The sequence below is a fragment of the Temnothorax americanus genome, unplaced genomic scaffold (assembly GCF_048541705.1).
Source record: "Temnothorax americanus isolate GAGA-0224 unplaced genomic scaffold, ASM4854170v1 Scaffold3, whole genome shotgun sequence".
In the NCBI taxonomy this organism is placed as follows: domain Eukaryota; kingdom Metazoa; phylum Arthropoda; class Insecta; order Hymenoptera; family Formicidae; genus Temnothorax; species Temnothorax americanus.
Window position 1 is genome coordinate 6,813,672 of NW_027509442.1, and position 17,304 is coordinate 6,830,975.

The 17,304-nt window shown below is 36.0% G+C and overlaps 1 protein-coding gene and 1 long non-coding RNA gene across 7 annotated transcripts in view; one reads left to right on the forward strand and one right to left on the reverse strand.

The window, feature by feature from the left end:
- LOC143900274 (uncharacterized) overlaps positions 1 to 2,979 on the forward strand; it is a 192,847-nt gene extending 189,868 nt beyond the window's left edge. The window contains exon 6 of the long non-coding RNA XR_013257742.1: positions 1,388 to 2,979. This is a non-coding gene — a long non-coding RNA (uncharacterized LOC143900274). The remainder of the gene's footprint in view (positions 1 to 1,387) is intronic.
- The window catches only part of LOC143900236 (protein turtle homolog B), a 236,933-nt gene that overhangs the window by 186,440 nt on the left and 33,189 nt on the right, over positions 1 to 17,304 (reverse strand). The window lies entirely within an intron of this gene.

Here is a 17,304-nt window from a genome sequence, read left to right on the forward strand (position 1 = left end):
TTACGACGAGTTGTTAACGACGAGCGTATACGTGCTGCAGCTGTGTATACTGCACCTCGGCAAGCACCTCCTGATTGTTTACAATTAATTTGGCTCGTGTCACACTCACTGCGTGTCTTATACAGACACGCACGTGAGCAAATGGTATTTTATAGTACTGATACCGGCTATTACCTCGCAACACATATCCTTAATTTGTTTACTACGTCCGCTACTTGTTATTTGTGTCATTTTTATTGTCTATTTAACTATAAAACGCAACTGTTGTCACAAGCATATATAATATCAACAAGCATATAATATAAAATGCATTAACTACGTCTTAGCTTAATTATTCCGTCTCAAGTGTTTCGAAAGCAGATCAGCCAAACGGCAAAAACGATAATCGTAAGATTTCACGGCAATCAGAAGACCTGACGGGTAACAGAAGCTGCGGGATCAAGTCAAAGTGATTTCACGAGAAGCTAAAAGGGAGATGCTGGCAGAAAAGGCGGCAGGCGTGTGGGAGGGAAATGGGGAACACTTACCGCGATCGGATCGAAGGAATCTTTTCAAGCGGTTCGAGTCGGCAGACCTAACCCGACTCTGGAGGATTTACACGAGATCCGTCGATGAGAAGGTAAAAGACTGGCAAGGTGAGCATCGCGCGAATGGAGGTGAAAAGGAATCGAGAAATGGAGAAAGGTGAAGAGAAACGGAGAAAGGAAGAGCGACAAGAACGTGATTCGAAGTAAGAACGGAAGGACGAAAAGGCAGAGAGAAAGAGAGAGAGAGAGAGAGAGAGAGAGAGAGAGAGAGAGAGAGCGAAAAAAAGAAAGGTGATGAAAGGATGAGAGCAAGTGTAGCAAGATAAGAAAGACTGACTGGTTCTCAGTTTGTGCTATTTTCTTGTCGTCGGTCCCTAGGAGAGAATAAAAGTTAAGAGAGGCGCGCGGAACCAATTTCCCAAAGGTACGACGGATCCGAAAAGCAGTCTTCTCGCGGACGCACGCGTCTACGCAGCTCGATATTCAGCACAGCTTCTAAACAGCTTTTTACATAATGAAATTTATCGATAAACGCGGTGTGGCTCTCTTGTTTCATAAAAGTGTTGTAAAATTATTGTAAGGTATAATCAGGTATAATAGTGCTATCGCATAACTCTACAATAAAATATAAAGACCCAATTAACGAAGATCCTGAAACTATTATGTTTATTATTGCTCTATTTTGATTATATAAAAGACTGCCAGATTTATTGATTTCATCTTACGTTTATTTTGTGTTTTACGTTTTGCGAAATACGATATGGCACGCTCAAAACAGCTGGAAAAGTATTCGTAAATGTTCCAAAGTGTATTCGTAAATATTCGCAATCTCAAAATTTTCAAGTAATTTTATGTTTTAGGATCCTAAGCGGAGTGATATCCGGAAAGTGTACGAGACTGCGCGTCCCTCCAAAATTGATGGAATCTTGGGATTCGCTCCGATTTCCCACGATCTTCCCACGACGCGAACGGTAAAAAAAAAACGAAATCAAGGAGGCAGCCGACGGATGCAGAAAGCGATCTCTAGGAAAAAGAAAATGGAGAGACGGAGACGACACGGTCTGACAGCGCTGGGTGGGTGAAAGCCAGTATTAAGTTAATAAGACTCCGCGACGCCCATCGAGAAGGATGAGTTCTAATTAGATAATTTAATAACACAAAACGAATCGATCGGGTGCGGCAAAGCCTGGGAAAAATAGGGAGAAAAAAGAAAACGCTCCGAGGCATTGCACCAATCAGCAGCTCCCAATCAATTGGAATTTATCACGTCTTGGTAAACAATTATTAAAAATAGTCGGAAAATTTTGTGCTTATCCAAATACACCGCATATAAAAATATAATAACAATCGAGGAGTACAAGAAGGTATATTTTATATTAAAACTGAAACGGTAATGAGAGAGAGAGAGAGCACATAAGTATAAAGCAAAAATCTTGCTTTCAAGTTTTTATATTTCTTAATATGCAAAGTTGAAGTTAATTACAATCCTTGCAGTGGCTTCCTTCTTTCACAAGTATATCTACTATAAAATGAAATAAAGTTTTAAGTATACGTGCGGGCATAGTTCTCAAAATTTTATTTTACATGTCCTTCCGTCACTGCCTAATACAATACTTTAAATAATAATTAAAGATTTTATTTTCAGAGTAAAAAAAATATGTTATTAAAAAATTTTAAAAATAGAAAAAAATAGAAACACATTCATATAAGAAAAAAGATTGTTGGAGTAATATAATAGCACAAAAGTGTTGTACAAAACATTATTTTTGTATCATGCTTGAGTTGTTACAAAATGTTCCGTTTCACAATTGTACCATATATATTTTCACAGCGTTATTTCAATCTTAGTAGAAAGGACTTTCCTTAATCGAATCGACGCGGTATATGACCGTAATCGCGTTACAGTCACAATGACAATGGACATCATCATTTAAGAGCGACTCGCGGAAAACTCGTTTTGCCAAGAAACCGCGGACTTTCTACGAACAAATAATGCGATCTGTTCCCTAACTCGCGGAGCACTTTCCCCGATCATCGTCGTGCGAATTCTCAAAAGTTGGATCAGAATTGATCCGATCGCAGGTAAGTGTTCTTCGCTGCCGAAATTACTCGTTCCTAGCTTCTATGGAAATTTCCCGATTACCGTGGAGAATTTCGCGCGGCAGTCTTTCCCCTCCGCCCCTTCCAACGAAAGCTTCTTCTTTCCGAGCTCCATCGTCTCCCGGTTTTATCGACAGGCTTCATGTAATTCCACCGAACGATCGCTTTGACGCGAAGCTTTAATGCAGACTTGACGAGGCGAACCTCGCCGGAAAAAAAAATATGTTCTTAAAGAGCCATGGGAGAGGTTTTTTCCTCGTATAGCGAAACGTTGAAATTCAATAAAAACGCGAATCTACGATAGACAGTAGAATAAGTATCACTTGTCAAGAGACTAAGAAAATTAATTTTTTGCGGATAATATAAAAATTTATTTTAAAAAATTTGTATGCAGAAAAAATTTAGTATAAAATTAAAACATATTACGAAAATGTAATTTTATCTTGCAATATGTTTTACGTTATGTTTGCTTCGTGTAAAAATATATTAGACTATTAACCACAGTTAAACTTTTATTTAAAGCTTACAATTTTAAATTGCAGAAAATATTTAAAAACATCTAGCATGAACATATATCAAACAATCAAATAATATGTGAGAACATTAAGTATAAAAATATTTAGATACAGAAATGAATTATCAATACAATTATAAATCGTATGATTTAAACCTTATTTTATCCACTATGGAATATTATTACACAAAAGCTAAGGATTGAATTAATTTTCGTAATAATTTTTGCAAAAAAAAACGCCGTAAATTAGATTTCAAAATTGCAAACAACGTGATGTATAACTATACACGCTCCTATCATCGGTAACTGTAAAACCTGATAACAATTGTTCCTGGCGAGATGAAAATTAATCATCTTTGTAATATAGACGAATATGCACACGTTGCGCACACCCCAATTCACTACTTCCATCAGCAAAAATGGAACTAACCGGTCCGACCGAATTGCGAAGTTGTGTGTTAGCGTGACTCGTTGTGCTGTGATTAAAACCGGAAGAGAGATTTAATTCGCTCGAAATTCACCGCAAAATCTCTCTCCCACTTCACCGACGACTCGCGTACCGATCTACAGCAAAACCGCAAAAACGTCGACGATCGTGGTGTACGAAACTTCGTAATGAACGTGAGCCAGATGTTCCCGGAACGAGTCGGAATTATCCCCGGACTTTTCTGAACGACCTTCGAGAGAAAGAGGCAGAGAAAAGGAGCGCTCAATCAGAATTTTTCTATGTACTTTACACCGTGTAACAAGACCTATTATACCAAACGCAGGAAGAGAAATCAGGCTGACGAATTCACAAACAAAAATGTTAAATGATTCATTGAAAAATTCCCCCGAAAGCGCATTAAAGAACAGTATAACAAAGAGGACAGAATGCTGAGTATCTATAAATTTTACTTTTACTTCGTCAGTTTTGTAATCCCTGGAAGTCACAACTCTCGATCAAATAAATTTATTTCCTCAAAATTGTATGAAAACTTATTCTGGGTTATAACGCTAGATATAAACTATCCTACTAACTATATTCTCATGTACCCGTAATTTACATTTATAATAAATACGCATACAACCGTAATGCATACAGTGCTGAGTAGCCCAGGTGGACGCGGGTAAAAAAAAAATGTTAAACGACAACGTAAAACTTTCGAGGTAACAAAACGTCAGGGCAAGCAGGCGAGAAACCATGATTTACGAAAGAACGTATTTTTATTCTGGGAACACACATACGAATCGCGCGCACATTCTGGGTCCGTCCAAGGCGTAAACCACTTTGTTACCCCCTAACTCCGTAAAGCAGGCTTTTAAACAGTGAAATGCTGCGTTTGCAAACGCTCACGTAGTTATACATGGAATTTTTTAATGAGACTTTGTTCATTTTATTTCAACAGAGCAAAATCGTTCACTAAAATTTGTATATATTTTACAACGTTCGCGCGAGTGGCCTTTCAAACAAGCGTGCTGTGACCCGCGAATATAATTATTGAATTGAATAACTATCTATTTACTATTAAATAACAATTTAATTGTCTATAATTCAATAATCCGCCTACACGGCTACAGAAAATTCAGTGTTTGTGAAATGATGTTTGTTATTGACAGTCAGTAATTGAATATTGAAATAATTAATTTACAATTAGTTATTTAAAATTGATATAAATCTAAAAAGTTTATGTCATTCTAATATTCTAATAAATATATATAAGAAAAGTCATAATTACATTAAAAGAGTTAATGATAAACGTATTGCGTACCCTACTTCTTGACTTTTTGTTCCTTTACGCGACTGATAAACTTCAAGTAAATTACTGCGATACATAAAGCAATTGCCGCGATGGCAGCACAATAGACGGTAATTTATCTCGACACATTTACTCGTGTTGTTCATAATTATATCGCCAGCCGCTCGTTATACGACGCGCGCACACAATACGCGAGAAGACATTAACCACCGAACACCCACTTAGAACGTTCGTTTCAGGTCTTTTGATATTAGGGCACTCAGATTCTACGCCCCTAATTAAGGGGACCTGCATTTTCATTATGAATAAAACGTAACAAATATGTTTCAGAATAAATTAGCAAAAATTATTTGTCTAATCAAATAATATAATTATCTTTCAATCAAAAACGTTCGATTCTGCTTAGTTTTATTTAACAATTGTACGATTTTTTTAAATGGAAAACAATCGGTATAAATATGTAAAAACTAAACACAAAATTTTTTTCATCGATATGTTTGAAAAGCACCTTTGTCCAGAAATATAGAAATAGAATTCGATTTATATTAATATAAATTTATTTTCACGCAGCATGCTACAATAATTAATTTTACAAAATAACACAATTTAATCTTTAGTTAATAAAAATAAAATTTACAAAGTTATTGTCTATAAAAATTGTGCAATAAAACCAAACAGCTTCGCTTGCGTTTTAATAACGAGATTATATATCTTTCTGTTTTAATATATTCTTGAATAGCGCATTAAGGAAATATACTCGGCAATATCCATGAAATAAATTACTCGCAATTATTTTAAAGCATGTAACGTTAGAAGATATTTTAGGACTTACTTGGAGTCGCGATGTAGTTTTTCCTGCTTCCGGTACTTATCCTAATGCCCGATACTGTCATTAGTTGTTTCATGCAAAAAAAGCGTACGACTCCATGGCACGAAGCGCTCGAGACTCGATATTTTCGTTTTAATGGCCATACCAACTTCGACGGCCATTTCAGAATTATTTTGCATGCGTTCGGCCGCCACCCCGTGAATATCCCTGGGATCATGGTCGAATAATGGTCGGTGATATGCAACTACGTTACACAAAGAATTCCTGCCAGAACAAGAGTTTTTGTCCGGGAATCGACGTGTAATGGAGGAAATGCAAATTTAATGGATGACTTTCAATCGGCGCGCATAAATCGCACAAGATCTCTCGTAAACGAAGAGCTTCATTTCCTCAGGCATTCGTAAAATTCCTGAAGATTCATAAATGGCTAGCATGGCCATACCAGCTTAATTAGCAAACCTAGCGATACCATAAAATATAAAATAAGAGAAAGAAAATTTACGTTTAATTTAACATTTATCATGCGCTGCAATTAGATGATTTGCAAATTTCAGTTGCACTACCACTTACGAGTTCAGATATTTGATTCTTCGACATACCGACTCTTTTACTGTTTTATTGTATAATATAATTCTGTCATCTTTAACTTGTTTTTCTTCTTAGTTAATTATACTTCTTCCTTTGAAGCTATAATTCTCTCACATAAATATACTTTATTGCAAATGGAGAATCTTTCTACATGCGATATCGACGATAAGAGATCCCAATGAGAATTTATGATCGTCCATAATCCCGAGTCCCGACACTATTGTAATCATTAATAGCGAAATCTTGTCACGCGTTACTTGATGTTATTGCTGCTCTGTTATCAAAATGCAACCTATAAAATTAAATGCTACTGTCGTTGTCAAAAATTACAATAGTTCTTTTAATATTACAATGACAAATATAAGTAAAATATTATAAAATTCAAAAAATAGACATATAATATTACTTATATTCGATAAATTTACATGAAGTAGTGATAAAATAAAACCATGTAAATTAACAAGAAAGGAATTTAAAGAATATCATGATTTGCATGTCAAAGAAATAAAATAATATCGTGTAAAAATATTTATATTGCAAATTATATTTAATGATTAAAAACGTAAATTTATCATACTTTGATTTTTGTATTATAACTGGGTTTAAAAATTTTAATATGTTGTTTAAATAATGCGAGTGTAATTATTAGCAAATCGTTTTCTTGCAATCGGCACATCTAAAAAATTTCTATCAATAATTTAATTTATATCGACAAACTGACAAAAAATTATTCCGTCCATTATTTAATCGAGAATATTACCCTTTGCCGTCGTTGCTACTATCTAGTATCTAATTTACAAATTTCTTTTCACAAATGGAATTATTATCCAATAACAATTGCGACAAATGAATAAAATAGCTCTAGTAATTTTGTCATTATGCATATTTTTCGTCTCTTCGTCGACGTATTTGACTTGAAAATTACTTCGCCTCATGACGTCGATTATTCGAAATACAAAAAACGAAAGAAAAGAAAGGAATCGCATCCAATTACTCAAACTGCACCGATTGTCGGTCGGTGAGACAACTCAAGCGAGAACCTCGAGGACACAAGGGCTCTCTCTCTCTCTCTCTCTCTCTCTCTCTCTCTCTCTCTCTCTCTCTCTTTCTCTCTTGACTGTTGCCTAGCTGTAGATGACATTTTCCTCGGGAGACCTCGCCCCAATATATCACGTCGTCCTTTAACCTCGAATAATTGTACGACTCCCGCGTTCCCTTCTACCCTTCTCGTAGTCGCTTTCGAAATACCTGCAGGTATCCTGAGACGTAAAATAATTCATTTGCGAGCGTGTGCGACACGCTCGAGTAGACGGTTCTGATACTGTTACGCAGTCGGAAAACACATTCGAAACGTTGCCAAAGCAAGTCTGTTTACCCGCGGAATAATCTTGGAAATTCTACTGACTTGATACCACCGACGCGGCGCGACGCTTACAAATTGTAGCGATAATGGAAAATCATATAATAATTACATATCTTATCTATGACGGTAATGAGCTTGAATGATACTTATATTCTTTACATACTAACATTGTGAACATTAATTGCAAATAATAATTTATATCGTTGTTATTTGCAAGTACGCGTGCATGGCTTTTTTTATATATGCATACTTCACAGTATTATCATAAAAAATGCAATTTCTTTGCAAATAATAAATAAATACTTTGCACTTCTCTAACATTAAGTTCCACTGGCATTAACATAATGCAAAATAAGCAATTATAAGCATTGTATAAGAATTGCATAACAACCAAACAAGCATTAGTATATTTCTACAAATATTAGAATTACAGAGAAAAAAGAAACCTCATAACTAGCGGGAGTTACGGAGAAAAGAAATTTCATGCATATAATGTACAAATGCTGGAAAATGTTAACGTTCCTTTTAATTAAGACCTGTTTACTGTCGGACGGCTCGCAGTGTGAGCAACTCGAGCATCTTTTCTAAAAAAAAAGTAAGTCATACAAACGCATATTCAAACGTAAATGCATATGGCATACTCTTACAAACAGAATATGAAGACCAAGCGACTTTCATGTGGTATGGTTTCGCGTGGTACACGGTACACTTTGAGTTGAAGTTAATGCCAGCGGTGAAATAGAAAATTAGAAACTTTGACTGAAATTTCAGCGTTTCAAAATTTAGGGAAAAAATTATAACACGCTGTGTTAATTTTAGTTACACACGTATAAAAAGTTAAATTCTAAAGATTATTATTACTTTCAAATGTTTAATTAAGAATTTTGTTTCTTGAAAAATGAATTAGACAATTTAGCAGAACGGAAAGAATTATTGTTATCTCGTTATGTAAGAAGCATTCTTTTTATACGAACAATGCTCCGTGAACATTTTGCTACATTTTCGCGATCTTATAACGATCCATGTGTTATTTTATCTGTAACAAATGCTGACACTGAATTATGTAGATACTCAAAGGCAGCCGATAATCCAGAAGTGGTGGCAAATGCCAAAGGGCGCCATTAAGCAGCGCACGAAACTTTTCGCAAGATGAAAAGGCATGTTGAATCGACGTCCGCCCTTCCGAAACTCAATTCAAAGTTGCTTTAACACGGTTTATAGGCAAAGTCTACCAGTTACCAAAGCACTGCTATATTCTACGAATAATAAATAAAGCATTAATATTGTCGATAGTTCTTATATGATAATTCCCATTCGAATATAACGTAATATTCGAAATTCATTTAACACTCGAATTATGATTTAGCAAGAATCTATAGACTCGCAGTCAAATTAATTCTCAGAGGCTTAGCTATTTCCGCAAATTATATACGTTTAATGTAGGTACTTTGAATTATCGCCTTTTGCGTTATCGAGTTTCTAAATTTGTGTGCGTAAATGTGCAAATTAAATTCATTTTGTTATTTCTACAAATCCTTCGTATTGAGTCACTTCGTTGATTAATATAGAATTGAAAACGTTGCAAATAAATATAAACGCGTATCATCTTTATAAAAATATAACATTTCCAATACAAATAATTAAAGTATTCCCTCTAATATAAATATTTTCAAAATCTCACAATTTTGGTAACATTTCTAAGTTTAATGTATTTTATTTTATTCTGGACTATAAGATTATGTAATAATTTTATTTTTCATATATTAATCAGTGACTCTTTTTTTCATTTTCATACCTTTAAAAGCTGTAATTTAAAATTAGAAAATATGCCACATTTAAACCTTGGGTACCACCCTTGTTATCATCTTTATTTTTATTATATAGTCGTACTGTATAAGCTTATTTTCTCTTTAGGATTTAATAAACGCGATGACTCGTGGCCGAAGAAATACGACACAAAAAAGAGGACGAACTTTGTTATCTGTCAACCAGTTTCTTCCAGTTCTAGCTTACGCCCCCTCTCCATTTCGGCCGTCGCCGATTTTTCGGCGTCTCCTTTTTATGTGTTTTTCCGCAACGGCGTCTCGTCAACGTCGCGAACTTCCGATGCGGCGGTGGGCGAGCCTCCATCCTTTCCTTTCTCTTCTCCGCTTCGACCCTTTTGTCACAAACTTTCGAGAGCCACCCGAAGGGAGGTGGCGTGAGCGCGAATCAAGTGTCAAATATTTTGGAAATGTAAACAGGTGGATAAAGTCCATCCGTTCCCGTTTTGGAGCACGAATCTGCCATTTTCTCCCCGTTTTTCTGCGAGGCGAAAGTTCCGCGGTCTTAATCGCGAAATGCCTTGACCCGGCAGTACGAAAAGGACGAGAGCTAAGTTGACACTCAGCAACGAGTAAAATTTCTCTTTGCACTATCCGAGCGACAAATCCATGCCATCTGGATTTTCACGGAAATGTCCCGAAACTCCCGAGTTTAAACATACTGACAGATTTTTCTAATGGCGACATTTATCACTTTGTTCTATCACATAAAAATGTTAAACGAGATAAGTGAATAGAATAAAATAGAATAGATAATATTAGATATCAATAGATGAGATAGTAGTATAATCACAATTATGTTATAATAATAAAATTAATTTTTATTAATTTTAATGATAATAATCGATGTCTTCAAGTTTTATATTATTTTAAAACATAACTCAATGCTATATGTCAAAATAATATGTAAGATTTTATAAGGATAATTGCCAATTAATGTTCCTTATATGTATGATGATCGACATTTTGATTTGTGAATAGTATTGTAATTTTACACTCAAATTGATTGTGCAATTCGTGATACTGATCTACGCAAAGAATGTAAACAAAAGTTAAAATTATCGACCATATTGACGTAATTATTGGGGATTCATGTTTCGCAAGCTATAAGTGAATTATGTAAATTAAGTGAGCTACAGAGCCACGCTCTCCGTCCTCTGAAAATGGCCGCGTGAAATAAGCGATTATTCAGGAATTACCCCGATAATTTATGACCGCGCAATGAACATACATGTCGAATGTGTGATGGACGTTCAATATAGCTCCACAGAAATGGCTCTTGTCCGCTTTCTGTTCGACGTTCTGAAGATATTTGACCCTTTTATAGGAAAGTAGCGCGATTGGGAAAACCTCTTATAATTAATTACACACACAATGTTAAATCATATAAAAATACATTAAATATGACATCTTATACATTTTTATATTATTATATATGAGATACGTTTATTTTATTTTACAATATAACACATATATATAATTTAAAATTTTTTCATAAATATAATGATCTACATCTTTAAAGAAATTGTGTTCTTTTTTCGATCACTTTGGTTAAGCAACGTCTTTGTTTAAAAATGTCAAACGTTAAAATTTCTAAATTTCTATAAAAAGAATGTAACGTTACACCTGTTTTCGTAGAATTTCATCCAATTAATAGCTCTTCAATATGCAATCCAGCCTTCTGTCAGAGCTCATCGAACCTAAAATCGCGACACTATCAAATTTGAGGCAAATCACCGTTACTGTAACGTCAGTTACGGCGCAGTAACGACGGCGTCATAACGCGCGAGGGCGGCTAAAGATAGCGGCGTTTCCGACACATCGAGCGTTTGCCTGTTGGAGCTTTCTCGCGAATTCTGCGCGTCGATAATTGAAGGTGAAGTCTAAGCGCATCACATGATCGCACCGGCAACCTATATATCCTACATACCCTATGTGGCAATTAACACCACGTCGAAGCAAACGCGTCCGTTGAACAGTTCTGCAGCCAGCTTCGAATGGATATATGACGACACGCATATATCCACTACGAAATTGCGCATTTTACAGCTCGTGAAAGCGCTAATAAATTGACCACGCAATGTGCACGTCGTAAGGGCTAATTTCGAATTGTTCTACCATTTGATTTAACATTCCTCGTGCATTGACCTCTGACATGGTCCTTCCTATTTACAATGATAAACCGAACACGCGTTTAGTATTAAAAAAAAGATATAAATTAACGTGCAATTTATCAATTTATAAGTCATGTATCTCCTTTGTGATAAACATTTCAAATATATTTTTTCATAATTTATAAATCTGTTTTTGATCTTGAAATAATCATAATTCCATTGCTGTAAAACTGGATCCTTTTAACCATAAGTGTTTGGCAAATTATTTTCTAAAATTACATCATTAATGCGTATATACATAAACGCATTTAGGAATTCGTAATGCATTCGACGCGCCGTGAATAAAAATTTAATGGACATCTGCCGTTTATCTTAAAATTCAAAATTTATCCAATAATAGCATGACCGAAAGTGCATCCAGATTTGACTAAAATATAAGAAAACACAAGACAATGGGGCTATTAACGCACCATTTTGCATTATACGACGTCGTGGCTGCGACGGAGGTAATTTGGTACAAGAAAATATTTATCGGCTAACAAGTTTACCTGATGGAATAAATCCAGAGGCCGCTGCTGGCGAACGGCGGGGAAAAGCAGCGTGATGCGAAAAGGGCGAGGAGAATTAGTTTTCCCGGTGCCTAAGTTCACGAGCCGAGCCAACATAAAGAAAGCGAAAGAGAGAGAAGAGGAGAGGAGGGAGGTAGAGAGAGAGAGAGAGAGAGAGAGAAAGGCAGAACAAGAGGCGTTCGTGCGGGACAGCGGAAAAAACGAGCAGCCTGAGAGGTAAACGGTGCAAATTAAGCGCGGCGCGCGGGAATGCAGTTTTCCTTTCCCAGCACGGCCGGCGCCGGCATTAGCGCCGCCTCTGAGCTTAACGATCGCCCCGACCGAAAGAAAATGCCGAAAACTTCCGCTCTTCTTCTCAGGACAATCTCTTGCCTTTTTGCGAGCGGCAGCTGTCGTACTTAAATCGATTTCGCGGCTCGGTCGCGGTTAAGCTTGTCCCAACATATGCTATAAAGGTGCGGCGATATGTCGCGCTATTAACGCGGTCGAAAAAGTTGTGGAGAAGAATATTTTGTCGCGAGGTAGATACTTCCCTATTGAGAGCGAATTTAATTATTTTCTTTCACGGAAACGTGACATACCTAATATACACCATTGAACATTTCGTAATACAAATGATAAATAATTGTTACAAAAACAGTGTTACATATAACCGTTTTTATAAAAATAACTGTAGTAAAAATAGATGGTACTTTGGGGTATTTTTTACTTCTTACAATTAGTAATTTGATATTTATTTAAAAAAAATGAATTTATATTGCTTGCTACTGCAGATATCTTTAAAAAATGAATGATGTAGTGGGCGAAACGAATGTGTTTTATTAAAAGTATAAAACATGATTAAGCGCATGTTCCGTAAAACAGGAACCTCGCGAGACATAAAACGAATTTTCATCGATGTTTACCCGAAATCGAGTTTCAAAATCCGCGTGTCTAACAGAATAATTAAAAAAACGGAGCAGAGCGAACGACAACTTAAAAGCGACGTTGATGCCTCGCAGCGAGTTAAATGTTCTGTCGCACTTATTATGCGAGATTACGCAAGATGCGAAACATCAATTTAATTGATTGTGACATAAATTCGTCAAAACGCGCGAATATGCTCACGCTAGAATGCAGCAACGTCGCCTACTCTCTCGCTTAAAATGTTTCGTGTTCTCCGTTACATATCGAAAACATTTCGACGTCGATTTATTCGCTGTCAACCTGCCAGCACGATTGTCCCGTATCGTAATGCCTAAAAGTATCGTTCCGTTTCCAGCAGTCTCGAAAACGACGCTTGGAAAATTTGCGAGGCTATTTCGCGCACAAATTTTATATTACGAAACGGGCAAACAATTTGCTCATTTAAAACGCCAAACTATGCCTGTCACGACTGGTGGCAGATAATGGTTAATGCTGTCCTATCAAATCCCGCGACGCTCTATGTTTATGTGATTTTTGTCGTGTATAAGTGTGAAGAAGAAAGATAATCATTACAATCCAGGGAAAAAAAACAGGTATAATATTTTTATAATATAGCTACCTATTGAATATATAGAAACACGCTATTGTAAATTTTAACAAACAGTTTTTTTAGTCAAATTGGTATCAAATTACTTCTTAATCTAATTATTGCGAGTTAATTGAAAAAGAATTAGAAACATGAATTTGAGAAAATTAAAAAAAAAATTATGCTATAACATAATCGCGAAATCGTGTTAATATCACATTTTCCATTCGATTACGCTAAAAGCATTTTATATTTATATCAATTTTTGATCATCTCAAATTGTATTTTTATAAAAATATACCGTTGTGCTAAATTTCTGTTTTAGTGCCGAAAAGGTACAGAATGCGCATGAAAGTTGCAAATGTTTCGCCGTGTGTAGTAGCTTTAAAAATACATGGCAAGAATGAAACTCGAGTAGTTGAGTCGAGCTTTTACGTGCTCTTGCCTTAACTTAGCAAAAACCTAAAGTTAGTTAGAATTCTTAACTTAGCAAAATGAAGAACGTCGTTACTACGTGTCTTGAGAAAGTAGGATATTTTGTCATTAAAAATGTATAGACTATAATGTAGATTATTTCTGCAGTAAAAAGCAATTGCGTGTGTTGCTATTGAATTACAGAATATAACTATTAATTCCTTTCAACATGCACAATCATTGCATTAACAATTACATATGTTTATTAAAATATTTATTAATAATCAGAGATTTAATTGTTAGTATTAATATTCTAATTAGAGGTTTAATTATTAGTATTAGATGTTTAACATTTTTTCCTCTTAATATTTATTATTGACTATTTATTATTATTTATTATCAAATTCCAGTTTGTACGTGATAGACTTAAAGTCTGATATCCCCTAAATACAATATTTCAGTAAAATCAATACGTCAAATTCGCTTCCGAGAAATAATTATCACGAATGTGTATAAAGCAAATCTGTCGCTCAGCCTACATTAGAGCCGCTGAATTCTTAAACCATTCGATCCGTTCAACATCACGCGCATTGGTTTAGTACTCTCAAGAGATACGTGCCCCAGAATACATAACAAATTCATGTCCATTTCTCGCCCTTGGCACAAGGTTTGACCATAAAAACACTCTCAAAGGGCCCGAGAGCCGTTTCGTCGCGTTTGTCACAGCCCGCTCTTGTCGGCGTACATATTTGCGAGCATTTGTCGACGTATTATGCCCGCGCGCATGCCGACATATATCGCACCCATATTGACGCGCATACTCGCGCATACCGACGGACGCATGCCGCGAAATATTCCCCTTCACGAAGTCATCGATCGCATGGCACATACGGCCATACAATCGTCCACGTACGTGTGTATGTATTGCGAACGCGTGGGCGTTGATCGCGCTGATCTGTAATAGACATCTAATTGCAGTAATGCGCTAATGAGGCTGCGCTGCTCCGGATATCGCATTCCGTGCCGTAATTCCATGCGTTGTTTAACTTCCGAAAACGCGCATACAAGATACTCGTGGATTCCACTCTTAGAGTACGTTTATACCTCTGCACGTGTATCGCAATTTTCGTCCCCACGTTTAGTGAATGCATCGATATATACGGATTGATTCCACTCAACATTAACCCAGTTTTGACGTTGCAACATATTTTCCCGGATAGTATAATGTCATTTTGCACAAATCTTATGTAAAAAAAAAACTTATTTTAGTAGCCGTAATTTAATTTCCTAACAGATATTGCTTTCTACCCGTTTTAATGCTGCAGCTTCAAAAAACAAACAGCAAATATTTTTAGAACATTTTTTAATTTAATGTTCGAATGAAATATTTCAAATCATATTTAAAAACTGGAATTTTTGAACTAAAAAAATTACATAAAAGAAAGATATACTGTGTTCTATTTTTTATAAATGCTTTTACGGCATTGCTACCATTTTACGATTGCCTGTTTAGAGAATTATTATTAATATTACTACTTTGAAATCTGTTATATAAATTCTTTGTTAAAAATTTCCATAAATATATAATTTAAAAAAAATTGATTTTGTTTTCAATATTTCTTTGTCAAAAAACAGAAAACAAAACGTTAAATAGCAATGCTTAAAATAACCGCGAGGTCAAGCGAAATGGGATCGCCGGAGCTCCACAAAATCTAACGAAGACAGTCTTGTCCATTTCTCGAGCTGTGCAAACAGCATCAGCGAGGCGCGAGTGAGAACCGAAAAACACGATAAGTGCTCGCAAATGTAGTTACTGCGATTTAGTTGCGGTCTCTCACCGCAAAAGTGCCGTAAGGTTACATCTTCTAACCGCATTTAATCTTCTCGCGCGTGCGAGCTTCCATTAGTTGAAAAGGACAGAAGAGAAAGGAGACAAACATAGCATAGGTGTGCGGAAAGACAAAGAAGGAGCGGGCAAAAGATAGGATGAAACGTAGAAACAAAAATGGATACAGAAGCAGAGATGCAGAGATATAGCGAATAGCGAAAAGGCGAAAGAGAATGCGCGTAACAAAAAAAGAACGAGACAAAGAAAGGAAGATGGACCACGCAATGGTAGAGTCATTTCTCAAACTGCAGCGACTCCGCATCCTTCTTTCCTTTCCTCTTTCTCTTTCTCTTTCTCTCTACCGCTTTGGAGTCGTAAGACCTTTCACCCACTTACCAGCACTTCGCGCTAATTGATTTCAAGTGTAACGAATTGTTTCGGCCACGTCGAGTGAACGTCGGCACGATATAAATGGGTTACGCGGTATGTAACGACAGAAAGGCCATGATGTTTGTACAGAATTAAGATGCGGATTCCAAGCTGTATATAATCACCAATTTTTTTAATTCGGCTGGCGATTATGCGATCGATTCTATCGTGACTTCTGCATGAAATCGTCGAAATTTAACATTTAATAACAAATTAATATCTTGTATCATATACGTCATACAAAAAAATATTCCTGACAATGTTATGATTAAGATAAATTCTGGTAGATTTTATTCGGCTTGTTAAAATTAATTTTTTTCGAACAATATAAATTGCTGTTATAAATAATAATTTAAAAAAAATATATATACGTATATGTAGTTTGTATATTACTAAAACAGTTGTTATTAGTAATTTACAGAACGATCGAGCATGCACAACTGCAACTTGGTTTATAGAAAGGAAGCGCGCGCGGCAGTCGGTTTAATGGAGCGAATTTCTAATGAAACCCAACGGGCGGTAACGCTTGTTCCCGTAATTAAAATAAAAAATTGCGCTTCGTAACTCGATGGATAACGCGCGCGAGCGCCCGCGCACGATATCTCCCGGAATATTTATTATTATCACTCTGCGCCATTGTTACGGCAGCGCAATAGGATTCCCGCTAGCATCTCCGCTCAGGTGTGATTAAAGAGCAGCACGTAGAAGAATCTTGACAATTTGAGACGCGACTGTCGCGACGCGGTCTTAATTTCATCAGGAAAATTATGAATGCGGAGCAGAATTCTCTCTCTCTCACCCCTATCCTCTTTTCGTCGTTTTCTTACCTTCTTGCGCGCACGCGAATATTTACTGGTGCATTTCCGCGCGAATATTCAAGATAAATCCAATCTTCGACTACCCAGAATATTTAACGAGCAAACGGTTTGAAAAATATTTGTCATGCAAAGCATGATTTAAATCGATCTTTCCAGT